Below are 13539 nucleotides of genomic sequence, written 5' to 3' on the forward strand. Positions count from 1 at the left end.
GTGGAAGTATAAAGCACCATCACAGCACACTCTGCCACTGTGCACGCCTTATGGCAGCTGAAAAGGTATTTCAGGTGACTGCACAGAACTGGCTAGGGGGGAGAAAAAAGAAGGGTCCTGTTCCTTGTCTCTGGCAAAGATGCTTTCTTATCTATTCCAGGCTGCCCAAGATTACAATCTAGGATATTCTGTTTATCCAGTAATGCACTTTCCTCCCACCACTAGAGCCAGTGCTTGCACCAGTTATTCTAATGCAAGCCTCTGGAGCATAGAACCTTTTCAGCAGCACTAATCCTACAATGGGAATATCACACACAAAGTCCAAATAAACATTTCTGCTTGCACACTTCATGGGCAAAGGGAGGCAAGCAGATTTCAGAATGTTCATCCACTTGATTGCAGCCCCACAATGAATGCATAAGTGCTATAGACAGCAGAGGGAAATATATTAAGACAGGCTTAATTCTCTTGTTATTCCAATCCTAGTTGGTAACCACTTGGGCATTTCTTCACTGCACAGTTAACCCCAGCTTCTCCCTGGGTTTAGTGCAAGCACCACATCCAAATCATTCCATCCATTCCAAGCTAAAAGGAATTTAGGTAGAATATGGGCATCCAAGCCCCACAAAAGTGATCCAGATGAACTCTGCTTCAGTGGTTCAAGCACCTAGAAAGATGGGGTACCTCCATTTTGGTCTCAAGAGGTCCTTAAGCACTTAGATATTTGAACACTGAGATGTGATCCATATTGAGACATAGGGTGCTTAATTCCTATTTAAGCTCCAGTGTGATGCAGGTCAGAGATCTTGATCTGTCAGGCATCCACAGAGCACACATAGTGCCTTATTGACATGCACTTTACAAAATGCAGCACCCAAGGCCAAACACGTCTGGTGACTGTGGTGCAACCCACCTCTGAACAACATCCTCATGGTTAGAGCTCTTGGTCAGAAGGTAGGCCTAGCTTATATGTCTTCCTCAGCCCAAGGGGATTAAAATCCAAATCTTCCATTGTCCATTTGTTTACTCACTAGGCCAATAGAATAGGCCAAATAGAGGGACCCTCTTGTTGAAGCTGGTCCCTGGGGCGGCAAGAGTGCAAAATGCCTGGGATCAGGACAACAAGCAAAAAGCGACTTACTGCAGCCCAATACTATACCTTTCTTGGGAGGAGGGAGTCGGCTCCTTGCTGTCACGAGTATTTTTTTAACCGGTAGCTGCCTAACTTTGGACTGGTATTTGGGGAATCCTGTCTGTGGGTTACTGTAAGCTGCTCTGAGCCTTTTGGATAGGGTGGGCTATAAATCTAATAAATAGGAAATGTATAAGCAGCCCCAGAAGCAGCGACCAGGTCTAGAACTTAGGTCTTCTGCTTCCTGGGTAAGTGCTTTAACTACTTGGCTATTGTGGAAAAGGTAGGCAGCTGCCCCTTCCATGTGTTTTCAGGTGTCAGTGCCAGGATGTGTGAAAGCCAGTCAGGTAGCAAAACTGCTGCATTCAGGTATAAACCACAGCCAGAAAGGGCAATCAAAGCTCACTGAAAAGTGAGGTCAGGAAACCAGGAACATTTTTACATCTGCTCTGATGCATTTTGATTAGACCGCATCAGAGCAGACTCCATTAATTGAGTCTGGTGTAGTGTTCTAATTAAAACGCTTTAGCGTGCTGCAGCGTCTTGTGTATTCAGCATCCCCACAGTTCAAAATGGCAGGAGGGGCACTTTTGCTAAAGCTTGTCGAAAAAGCTTTAGTTGAGGCAGTCCTGCTGCTATTCTGAAATGCAGGACATTGAATACACAAGACATTGCAGGAGTTTTAATTAGAGTGGCTGCCAAGAGCTACTGTAATTAAAACACCCTTCCCACCCCCATCCCGGAGCATGTGTACAGGTGCTCCAGGAGGTCAAGAAGTAAGCAAAGTCCACAAGCAAGCCAAGTCAGGAAACGAGGAGGTCAAAGCGCAAGCAGAGTTACCAGAGTAAGGAGGAGCCCTATTGCCTTAAGTCAGGAAGAGCCCTTTTGCCCAGAAGCTTCCTGGGCCTCTCCCTGGTCTTATATAGGGGAAGTGGAGGCTCAGGCAGGGCAGTTATTCATGGATCAGGAAGTAGGCAGAGATTCAGGCACTGATGGAGGCTCTGGACAGGCCTTTAGGAACACCAGCTATCTGGAGTAGCTATCTGTGCAGGTTAGGCAAAGGTCCTAGGTTCAAAGCTTCAGGCCTGACATCAGGTGGGTGCTGAGCTTTGTAGTGAGTTGAGCGCACCTGGTGTACACTAGGTGCTTCCCCTATGGGTCTTGAGAAGGAGAAGCAATTACTCCTGGGCAACCAAGAGCATTGCTGGAAGATAAAACAGCAGGACCAACAGCAGCAAGAGCTGTTGGAGTGGCTCCTTTCCTTGATGGCCTGCAAACTGCAGTGCAGCAAATGCGCCATTGCTAGTAGTACCCTCCCTGTGACCGTACCTGCAGCCAATAATAATGTGGTCATGGGAGAGCTGTGGGGAAGGGATGGGCTATGAGTCAATTGATGCAATCCTGGCATGAAGACAGAGATGTCCTGGTCATTTAATCTGCCCTACACAAGTTGCAGTGATCCCTGGTCAGTGTAACAGATTTAGAGGACTGGCATAAAACAGTTTAGTTCAGAGCAACTTCATATCTCCTCCAGTTTACAAAGCAGTCCGTTATCCAAGAGACAGTCAGGGACTTCCAAAGTAGGTTTAAAGCCACCTTCATCTCCAATTCTCCTCCTCTAGGCTCAACAAATATCAGCGTCAGGATTGGGATTATGCTTTCCAAAGCAGTAGTCTGGAAGAAATCAATTCCCAGCTTCATTTTACTCACTGAGAATAAAAACATTAAGCTGATAATCCTTCTGTTTTACTTCCAGCAAAAGATATTTTAGGAATTCTTCTTTACTTTTCTGTACTTTGCTTTTATTTCTTTTTAGAAAAACAGTTTTTTTAAGTGTTAGATATAATCTACATTATAGTTTCTTCCATACCTCTGTAAAATCAATAAGATTAGAGTAACTACACAATTTCATTTGAATATACGTATTCTGAGCTAAACCCAAAAAGTTTATTTTTAGAAATTTAACCATGTGGAGAAATGAGACCAGCTGATAAATAAACATTACAAACTAATTCTATGCGGACTTATCAGCTATCACTTAACAGACAAAGAGGATTATCACCACAGCTGTCAGGAAAGACTGCCTCTTTACTACATTTACAGGTACCAAAGGTCATATTCTTTTGGCAGTCTTTTGGGATTACACATATTTCTCCAAAGAATTAACCTACATTCTAGAGAAAAGGGAAACTAATTGTTGATTTTAACTATCCACTCGGTGCCTTTTGAACAACAAACAATCCTACACATTGTCATCAGATAAGAAAATTAACAGTAGGAACCATTCTACAGTTTTGCCTTGTCATAGAGGCATGTTGCTACTAAAATATTCCTTAAATGCAGTGAAAGGACAAAAGCCAGTCAGAGTCAGGTGCTTTTTGTTCAGTGTGGGAAGGTTTTAAATAAGACCTGCTTTGTTAAAAGAAAAGTGCTACAGCAGTTGATGTGCTGGGCCTTACAGTTTGGGTCTTTAAGGCAGTGATTTCCAACATTCAAAGCAGATGAATATTCTTTTGAATGATCTATTTTAAGAGCTTGTCAACTGCTTTTGATAATGCCTTAAATATAGCTAAATATCTTTACCAGACTACTAGAAGTATTTTGGCTATTTCCCATAGTAAGTGTCAGAGCTGATTTGAATCAGTGCCTCGACACAGTGGAACTTTCTAGCACAAGGCACGGTAAGGTAGGGGAAGTCTCGGCATGGTGAAGAGTTCCGGCGTGGATAGAGTTCCCACCGAGGAAATGCAGATTTGCATAATACGATTGGCCGATGTTAAATTATTCCCACATGGCGGCTGGCAATTGGCTCACTAGCCATATAAAAGGTTAGGGGCGTTTCTGCCCTAGTTGGAGAACTCTGCGATTCCCCCTGGAGTGGAACTCCGGCAGCTTGATCACCTGCCAACGACTCCCCGTCAGCGAAGCCTTGCGACGTATCCTCCGTGTTGCATGCCCGAGTTAGACCCGAGCTACCCGGTCTACAAGAGCTCCTCAATTACCGATTAGAGAATAGAATTGTTGCAACTACGATTGCCTGCGCCGTGTATGACTCTACAGTGTAAGTAAAGCCATCTCTGTTTTTCCAATTGATACGTGTCTCGTCTGTGCCTAATTCCGCTCCGGTGATAGAGAGTACCCATCTGCCTGCCACGGGATCGCAGCCGCAACCCCAGCTAGCGTTCCTGAGGACTTCTGATCCTCGATTCCCCCTCGGCCCCCACAGTAAGTATATGTAAACTTACAAATACTAAAGTATCTATTTATCCAAGGCAAAATAGCATATCAAGGAGACGAAAGGTGCATGTAAAAGAATTGCATACAGGTAGGCCACATGTTCAAAATGAGCACACACAACTCCCTACATATACATAAACTCAAGTCCTGGCACGTGTGTAAATTAAGAGTGTGAAAAATCTATGCATGGGCCTAACATTTTAAAAGTATGCCTTGCTTTATTTTTAAACTTTAGTCAACCTAGCGTTATTATCTAACGATGAAGATACATAGTAACAGAACATGTGAAATATGGAAGAGATATGTATACTGCAGATAATGCAGCCTATGCCAGCTGAAGAGAAACTCTTCATCCTTTGCAAATAAACTTTTTCAAAACAAAATGAATCCGACAAACTTATTATGATGTTGCAGATCTAGAATAATTTCCAAGTAGAATAACCCTCCAAAAAGCTATATACACATCACCGCAGACATTTTCACTTTAGTTATTTACCTGTGCAAGTATAGGTGTATTCTTAAGCTTATCTCAAATGCCTTCCGTTTGCAAATTGTCATTTCCAGAAATCAATCATCTCATTAATATCAGATATAATGCACAGTACCTTACACAGTCCTGGGAAACCCCATTCAGAGCGATGAAGATCTGAGTGCAGAATACCACTGATCTGCAGCAGATATATTTAAAGAATTACATGCTTCACTTCTAACTGCCAAAAAACCTTATAATTCATGGCCATAATATCAGTTTGCCAGTAAATTCAGATATGACATCACACCCATGAATCAAAACATACTCTGATAATGATCAAGGATTGAAAAACCCAGAATTTCAGAAGATTTTGAAGCAGAGAGAGGATAATTCTACTTGTGAGTCATCTTTTGCATCCTAGCTTCACTTATCTGGGACTGATAAGCACTTCCTTTCCAGCTAAGATTGACAGGCAGTAGTGGCCAATGAGGATTCTTGAAATGTTCTGGCGCCATCTGGCTGAGAACTACATCAATCTCCATCTCCTTTGATGTCATTTTCTCAGACTTCTCAAGCCCCGTTGTCACTGCTCAAGAAAAAGCTTCAGTAATGGATATAAAAACCTTACATCAGTTCATTCACATCAGGGCTTTTTAAAACTGGGTGCCTGATGTTATTCTCCTCGATCAGTGGTAAATACACTAATTTTGGTGGGAGCTGCTAGATACTGTGCCTTTTTCAAGATTTCATCAGTTCTTTAAGTGCCTACCTATAAATCTAGAAACCTAGTATCCGGCACTCACTTAAAAAATCCTGGTCTAGATGGACCGATCTATTCAAAACCTAGCTTAACATTTACAATTTCCAAAATAAGCAAACAGCTTTGCTAGGATAAAGTCAAAGATTCACTTAAAATGCTGAGTGCACTTCAACAGAAGAGATGCCATTAGATAGCTATTTAAAACAGAAAGACATTAAAAAACTATAGAAATAGCCAGCCAAGTTCACACAAACAGCATTGACATTATCCTTAGCATCCAAATTACTTACCCTTAAAATTAGCCATGACCAGAAACCAAAACAGCCTTACCTCTGCTTCTGGATTTATATCACAATTTTGTGAACCAAATTCCATTGAGGTTAAAGGTAGTTTCACCTTTGACTTTAATTAGAGCTAGACTTGGCCCTTATGGGCACATTGAGATGAGCACGGTCGTGCAGTAAGTGGCACCACAAACACACTTGCAGCGCCACATACCGCACTGTCCAGTGTTTCCTGCACTGCAAGGGCATGCTGCCCATGTATGCGCTTGTCTGGGGTTTTTTTCTGCACGTTTTTTTACCCCTGCATATACTTGGGTCAAAAAAAACACATGGAAAACAAAAATGGAGTAGCGCACACTCGGGCAGTGCACACTGCTGAAAATCAGAGCCGGGTCGCCTGGAGCCACACTGTAGCTGCTGGCCAGGCTCTGCCCAGCAGGATCACTGCAGCTGCAGCCCCGGGAGGCCCCCAGGACCTCAGGTAAAGCTACTGGGGCCAGCACAGTGCTGGCCCTAGCCTCCCCTTACCACCCCTGGGGTCCTTGCTGCACACCAAATCACATGTGGCACACACATTACCCAGGGACAAGTAGCTGTGGCACAAGGTGTAGCTCTGCTAGTTGTCCCCAGGGAACCAGATGTCCACACACATCTGGATGTGCCCTATGGGTGCGTCCACACATGCAGGCACGTGCGCTTGCAACAGCTCAAATAGCAGTGGCACAAATTTGTGTCGGCAATTTGTGCCTCAGCACACGTACCTGAACATGCACATTGGTGTGGGGCAAATTGTGCCACTTGGGGCAAACTGACCCTGCCAGATCCTCAGCCAGGGGTAGCTAGAGTCTGAGGCCAGCACCTGTGCTCACCCCAGCAATATAAAAAGCTGCCCTGGCAAGCAGCTCAGCCAGTTGGTATCTGGAGACACTAGCCCCTTGTGCCAGCTGGATTGCTGAAGCAGCCCTAATCTAGAGTGGCCCCTGCACCCTCTGCAGCAGTCTGGCAGTGGGGGCTGCTGCCTGGCTGTGACCTGTTGCCATCTGCAACAGCATCTGCCCCCTTGGACCTGTGGCCCCATGTCTGTGCACCTGCCAGACCCAGACTGGGACCACATGGCTGCCTGGGCTCTGGTATGGGCACTGCAGCAGAGCCTCCTGCACCTCTGGAACAGCTGCCAGTGGGCTGTGGCCTTCATGCAGCATTGCTGTCATGTCTTCTGGTGCCCCTGCCATGCCATCTGGACAGCTATCGCCCAGAAGATGTGTTCATTGTGGGGGGCCCTCTTTGAATTGTTGAAGTGTTTCCTCCTGGCCCCAACTGGCCAGGAGGTCAACCAACTCATCTGCCTGCCCTCCAGCTGGGTACTTGGTGGTGGCCCTGAGCAGGCTCCTGTGCCCAGGGCCCACCACTTGCCTCACCAACAGAGATCCTGGTGTTCCCTGTTCTCTGACAAGCTCCCCTCCTAAATTCTCTTATTAAAATACCCAAAATCTGTGTTCATCTGCAATTAAAATGAAATACCACTATAGAGAGAGAGATCAGTTGGGCAAAGTTTAATGTATATATTTACAATTGTAAAGCATTTGGAAGCCTAACAGTGCCTCTATCATCTTAATAAAATGAATTCTAAATATCTATACACTTTGGCATTTGTTTTTAGTTTTTTATCATAGTAAAATCAGAGCTGCCCCTGCCCTCTTCACTCTCCAGGATGTGGGGTGCTGAGCAGCACTGTAGTAATGGTGCCTTGCTCCTGCCCATGCCCTTACCCCCACTCCCAACCCACAGCCCCACCAGTGCCCCTCACTCCTGACCCACAGCCCCACCCTGCCCCCAGTAGCTCACTCCCAGAAGCAGCTCTGTCCCAGCACCAGGACATGAGTCCAGCTGCAGCTGTCCCACCTACTGCTCTGTGGCTCTGAGCAGTGCCAGTCCTTACTGTTCTGCCCCCTGCAGCTGTGCCCAGGCTCCAGTGATCCCCATGTTGTTCTTGGGAAGCCCCCCGAGTGGGGATCAGGGACTCAGCTGGGCAAGGCCCTTCCCTTCCAGGCTGTCTCCCCCCCTGCACAGGTTGCTCTAGGGGGACAGGGGGCTCTAAGCTCATCTCTGGCAGCCTCTCCTACCTGGAGTGCTCCCCCATCCCCTATTTCTCTCTTTCACATATACCCCTGCTGTCACCTCCATCCCTCCCCCCAGCCTATCACACCCCCTAAGTAGTTCCTGGGACCAGAAGCCCTCCCAGGCTGGGGCCACATGTCCCAGCACTGGTGTGGGCATGGGGCAGGGATGCAGTGTGGAAGCTGCCCCTGCAATCACAGCCCCTGCCAGCAGGTTCCATCCCATCTGGCAGCTGGGTACACAGGGTGTGAGATTTATGAGGGGATGTGGGGATTGGTGGGGAAGGGTTGTGGGTGTAGGGTTTGTGGAGTGTATGGGGGGCTTGTGGAGGGATTGGGGTGTTTGTGGAGGTGAGGTTTGTGGGGGCAGTGTGGGGCTTGTGCAGGGGTATGTGGGTTGGGGTGGGGGGGTTGTGCAGGTGGTTTGTGGGGGTGGAGAGAGTTTGTGGGTGTGGGGGGAACTGTGGGTGTGGGGGAGGACTATGTGGGAGGCGTGGCCCCCCCCTCGGAGTGGGTCGTCCCCCCCCCACAGCGCATGTCCCCACAGCAGCAGCAGCAGCAGTGGTTGCACATGGTGCATGGCGCCGGTCCAGTTTGCTGGCGCACACCCTCAGACATGACCAGGCCAGCTCTTGCTGTCACTTGGGCTCCTGACACTGCACACAAGAGTTGCAAACCCTCGGGCCGGGCTTTCTGTCACTGGATGTGTTCAGGAAGATGATGGAGAGTCACTGGTCAGGGATGATTTAGGCATAGCTATGCCTATGTTCTGCTACAGGTACTTCCCATGTTTCTGGGCTTTGCTAGTTGCTTCCGCCTCCCCTTTCTGCTACATGTGTCATGGTGTTTTTAAGCCTCCCTCAGAGGCATTGGGTGTTAGGTACTGACAAGGCTGGGGATTTTGACTAGGGTCTGCCAAAGCTCCTGCTGGGATTTAAGCCAGAGGCTCCACTCAGGGCAAGACCAATTGCCGTATTTAGGGCCAGGAACGGATTTTTCCCCATGGACTGTGGGGAGTTTTACCTTCCTCTGTAGCAAAGGGCATGGTAGAGGCCTGGGTCTCTTAAACAAATATTGACAACGTCATAGAAGCAGAACATTGGCTGCCATGGATCCCATGCTTTACCTGTGGCAGGTTGGGGTGTTATGTCTGTGTTGTGTCAGGGTTGATGATAGTCTTATCTAAAGTCCCCCAGGGGGTTGGACTCTGGAGGTCCCGTCAAGCCCTACTTCTGTATGATTCTGTGATTATAAGATAAAATCTTGAATCATTAGGCAATTAAACAATCTGAATCACTATCAAGACCCAGTCTGTAAGGACAAGGAACAAACTGATATGCTTTTAAAATAATTTCTGTGAAAACTTCTTCAACAATCCCTCATAGCTGAGGATGACTGTCTTCCATGATTGTCTTATCTGTGGGTCTGAAGATGGCTAATGAGGCTGATCCAGGATCAAGATACTCTTTTGCAACTTGGGCACATGTTTCCATGTGGAGTGAGTAGCTGATTCAGTCCATGACATGCTGTTTCTGTTGCTCCCACTTTTCCATCTCCTGTTGTCATCATAAGGTTTCAAAATACTGAGATCCTTACAGCAAACTCATCCTCCATTTGGGGTGGTCCTGGGTGATATTGTCCCAAGAGTTGATGTCAATGTTGCATTTTTTCAAGTTGACCTTGAGGATGTCCTTGAAGCATTTTCTTTGCCCTCCTCTTAAGCATATGTTTTGACTGAGCTGGGAGAATAAGACTTGCTTTGCGAGTCTGGAGTTGGACATCCAGATGATGTGGCTGGCCCAGTGCAGTTGATGTTGGATGATCATCACCTTAATGCTCATAACGTTTGCTTGTGAGAGGATGCCAATGTTAGTGCACCTATTTTCACACTGGATTCAAATGATATTCTGCTGGTAGCATTGTTGGTACTTCTCCAATGACTTGAGGTGTCTCCTGTATGTTGTCCATGTCTCAGCTCCATATAATAAGGTAGGGAAAACAACTGCTTGATAAACCATGAGCTTGGTTTCAGATCTGATGTCATGACCTTCAAACACCCATTTCTGCGGGCACCTGAAGGCTGCACTTGCACATTTGAGGCAATGTTGGATTTCTTTGTCAATGTCGGCCTTCTGTGAGAGATGGTTTCCAAGGTACAGGAAATACTCACTGTTCTCCACAGTCTCGTGGTGAATCTGAATTACCAGAGCTGGGGACTGCTCATTAAGAGCTTGTTGCTGGAGGACCTTATTCTTTTGAATGTTAAGCATCAATCCCATTTTCTTGTATGCCTCAATAAAGATGTCAACAATTGCCATAAGGTCTGCTTCCAAGTGAGCATTCACTACAGCATCATCCATGTGTGATTGATGCTTGAGGTCAGGGTGGTTTTGGTTTTGTCTCGGAGTCAGCTGAAATTAAGCAGTTTACAATCCATTTGGTACTTTAGCTTCATTTCAGCTGGAAGCTTGTTGGTTGTCACATGTAGCATTGTGGTAAGAAATATTGAGAAGAGTGTCTGAGCAATGATGCAGCCTTATTTAACTCTCACCTTAACCTCAAAGGGATCTGTGATAGAGCCATTACTGAGAACCACCCTTTGCATACTGTCATGGAGCAGGCAAAGAATGGTGATGAATTTTTGTGGGCATCCATACTTCAAAAGGATCCTCCACAGTGCCTCTCAGCTGACAATGTTGAAGGCTTTCATGAGATCAAAAAAGGCCATGTGGAGAGGTTTATGCTGTTCCTGGAATTTTTCCCGCAGCTGGCAAGCTGTAAAGATCATGTCAGTTGTGGCTCTTGATGCCCTAAACCCACACTGAGATTCTGGGAGGAACTCTTCAGCAAGTGGAAGGAGATGGTTGAGGAGGGTTCTCGCAATGATCATTCCTGTGGTAGACAGCAAGACAATCCCTCTGTAATTTCCACAGTTGGACTTGTCTCCTTTCTTGAAGATTGTCACAATCATCGCATCCCTGAGGTCATCTGGGATTTCCTGTGATATGAACTCCTCTCCCCCACTACTTGAAGATTTCAGTGGGGAGACATCAGCTCCAGATGTTTTCATGTGCTTGGTGGCACTCTTCACCTCATCCAGGGCTGGAGGAATTCCGAGATTATCTCTGATTGGGTGTTGGGGGATGGAGTTGAGAACACTCTCATCAACAACAGAGTTTTGACTGAGAAGGTCTTCAAAATGCTCTTTCCAATAAGCATTGATGGCTCCCCTTTCCTTGATCAGGTCTTCACCATCCTTAGGTCTCAAGGGAGTTGGTCCCTGAGTGCTCAGACTGTAGATGGCTTCGGTGGCATTGCAAAAACCACGCATATCGTGGATGTCAGTGAGATGTTGAATCTCCTTCGCCTTGTCTTCCTCCTATCTGCTCTTCATATCCTGGGTCCTCTTTGGCCTTGACTTGTTGGAAGTTCAATTTATTTTGTTTGGAGTTGATGTCATTCTGCCAACCACAAAAGGCATTGTGCTTGCAGTCGATCAACTCTTGGATCTCCTGGTTATTCTCATCAAACCAGCCTTGATGTCTCCTGGTAGAGAATCCAAGTGTCTCTTTGCTTGCGCTGATGGTGGTAGATTTGAAGGCACCCCCACCACTGTGGATATTGTCCCATTGTTGTAATTGGTAGCAGAGTAAGGGAAAGGTGGCCCTCCCCCAGCCCCATCTATTCCTCCCAGTGTAGGAAGGAGGGTTGCCAGGTGCAAGAGAAAACCTGGCCTAGAGTAAAACTAAGGGAAGCCCCAAGGGAATACCCTTACCCAAGGGGCAGCTGATTGTTAGCTGGCAAAGAAGCCAGCAGATTGGCTGATGCAGGCTCTGGCAGGAAGATAAGAAGCATCTGTGGAGACTGGGAGAGGAGAAAGAAGAAGAGAGAGAGAGAAACTGCCAGGTTGCAATGCTCCTGAATTTCTGCTTTTCATTCCATCCAGGAAGAGCACACACCAACTGCTGCAGCTTCCTGAGCCTGACGAAGGGTTTTTGAACCCGAAAGCTTGCTTAATAACTATTCTCCAACCATTTGGGTTGGTCTAATAAAAGATATCAAATTCACCCAAGGAACCTTGTCTGCTGTAATTCCTGTGGTTTGTGGAGGGAGTCTAGAGGTGGTGGAGCTCCCAGCCAGCAGTGCCCTGCTCAGATGCATGTGGCAACCGCACTTGCAAGCCTGAGCAACTCATAAAGGGGCAGCCCCTATTTTGGAATTGGATTTGGACTGTAACTCCTAAGCATGAATCCTACCTACAAAGGGATTACATACCATCATGGTGAACTGCCTCCTGTTTTGTAATCATAAATTCAACATCAAGTCATGGCAGGTTACTACAGGCAGTGACATCCCTTGGCCAATCTCAGTCTGGGGAGTACCCAGGTATGAGCATCTCGCCTGACGCTGCCACAATTGGAATTTGCCAGTTTTTCATTGAGGTACTGGTGAAAGAGGTCTCATTTGATTAGGTCCTTGAGTCCTTCAAAGTAGTCCTTCTGTCAGTATTGCTTCTGCTGCAGCTGTCATTTTGGAGCTGTTTGAGGGACATAACCAAGTGGATGAGCCAGTGATTGGTCTAGCAATCGTCAGCTCCTAGCATAGCTTGGGTGATGTGGACATCTTTGTGATCCTGGGCACAAACAACGATACAATCAATCAGGTGCCAATGCTTAGATTGTGGGTGTTGCCATAATGACTTGTGCCTGTTTTTCTGGTGGAACAGGATGTTGGTGATGGCGAGTTCACAATCCATACATTTGGTCACGAGGAGATTGGCCATTGGAACTGACCTTTCCTACTGCTTCCTTGCCAATGGCTCCATTCCAGAGGTTCAAATCCCTTCCAAATGTAGCATTAAAATTGCTAAAAAGAGTAAGTCTATCTCCCTCTGGAACATCAGAGAGGACTTGGTCAAGGTTGGCGTAAAATTCCTTCTTGGTTTCATCAATGGTGTCAATAGTCAGGGCATATGTGCTGATGATAGTGGCATATTGGTTCCCCACCAGTTTAAGACAGAGAGTCATAAAACACTCATTAATTCCAATAGGGAACTCATTGAGTTGGTTTATGAGTTCATTCTGGATGGCAAAACCAACTTTGTGAAGCTGGCATTCTCCTTCCTGCTTACCCTTCCAAAAGAAGGTATAGTCGCCTCCATGTTCTTTGAGCTGCTCATCTCCTACTTTCTGGGTCTTGCTCAGTGCAGCAACATCAATGTTGTGTTGCCTGAGTCCTCAAACCACAATTGTGATGCAGTGCTCTGTGTATTCACTATTAGGATTGTCCATGATGGTCCTGATGTCCCAGGTCCCAAAACTGAATGCGTCTATAGCAGGTTCATGGATTTGCTTAGCTCAAAATACACAGTCTCTCAGGCTCATTCGCCCTTTTCCCCAGTATCTTTACTCCTCTGGGGCAAATTCCTTCCCAGCAGGAGGCAACATAAACAACTCAGGCCATAAAACAAAACACTTCTACCACACAGACCTTCTCCCGGACCCAGAGTTCTCAAAGGCAAGTGATGGCAAAATGAC

This window comes from Alligator sinensis, unplaced genomic scaffold (assembly GCF_000455745.1).
Source record: "Alligator sinensis unplaced genomic scaffold, ASM45574v1 scaffold601_1, whole genome shotgun sequence".
Classification (NCBI taxonomy): Eukaryota; Metazoa; Chordata; order Crocodylia; family Alligatoridae; genus Alligator; species Alligator sinensis.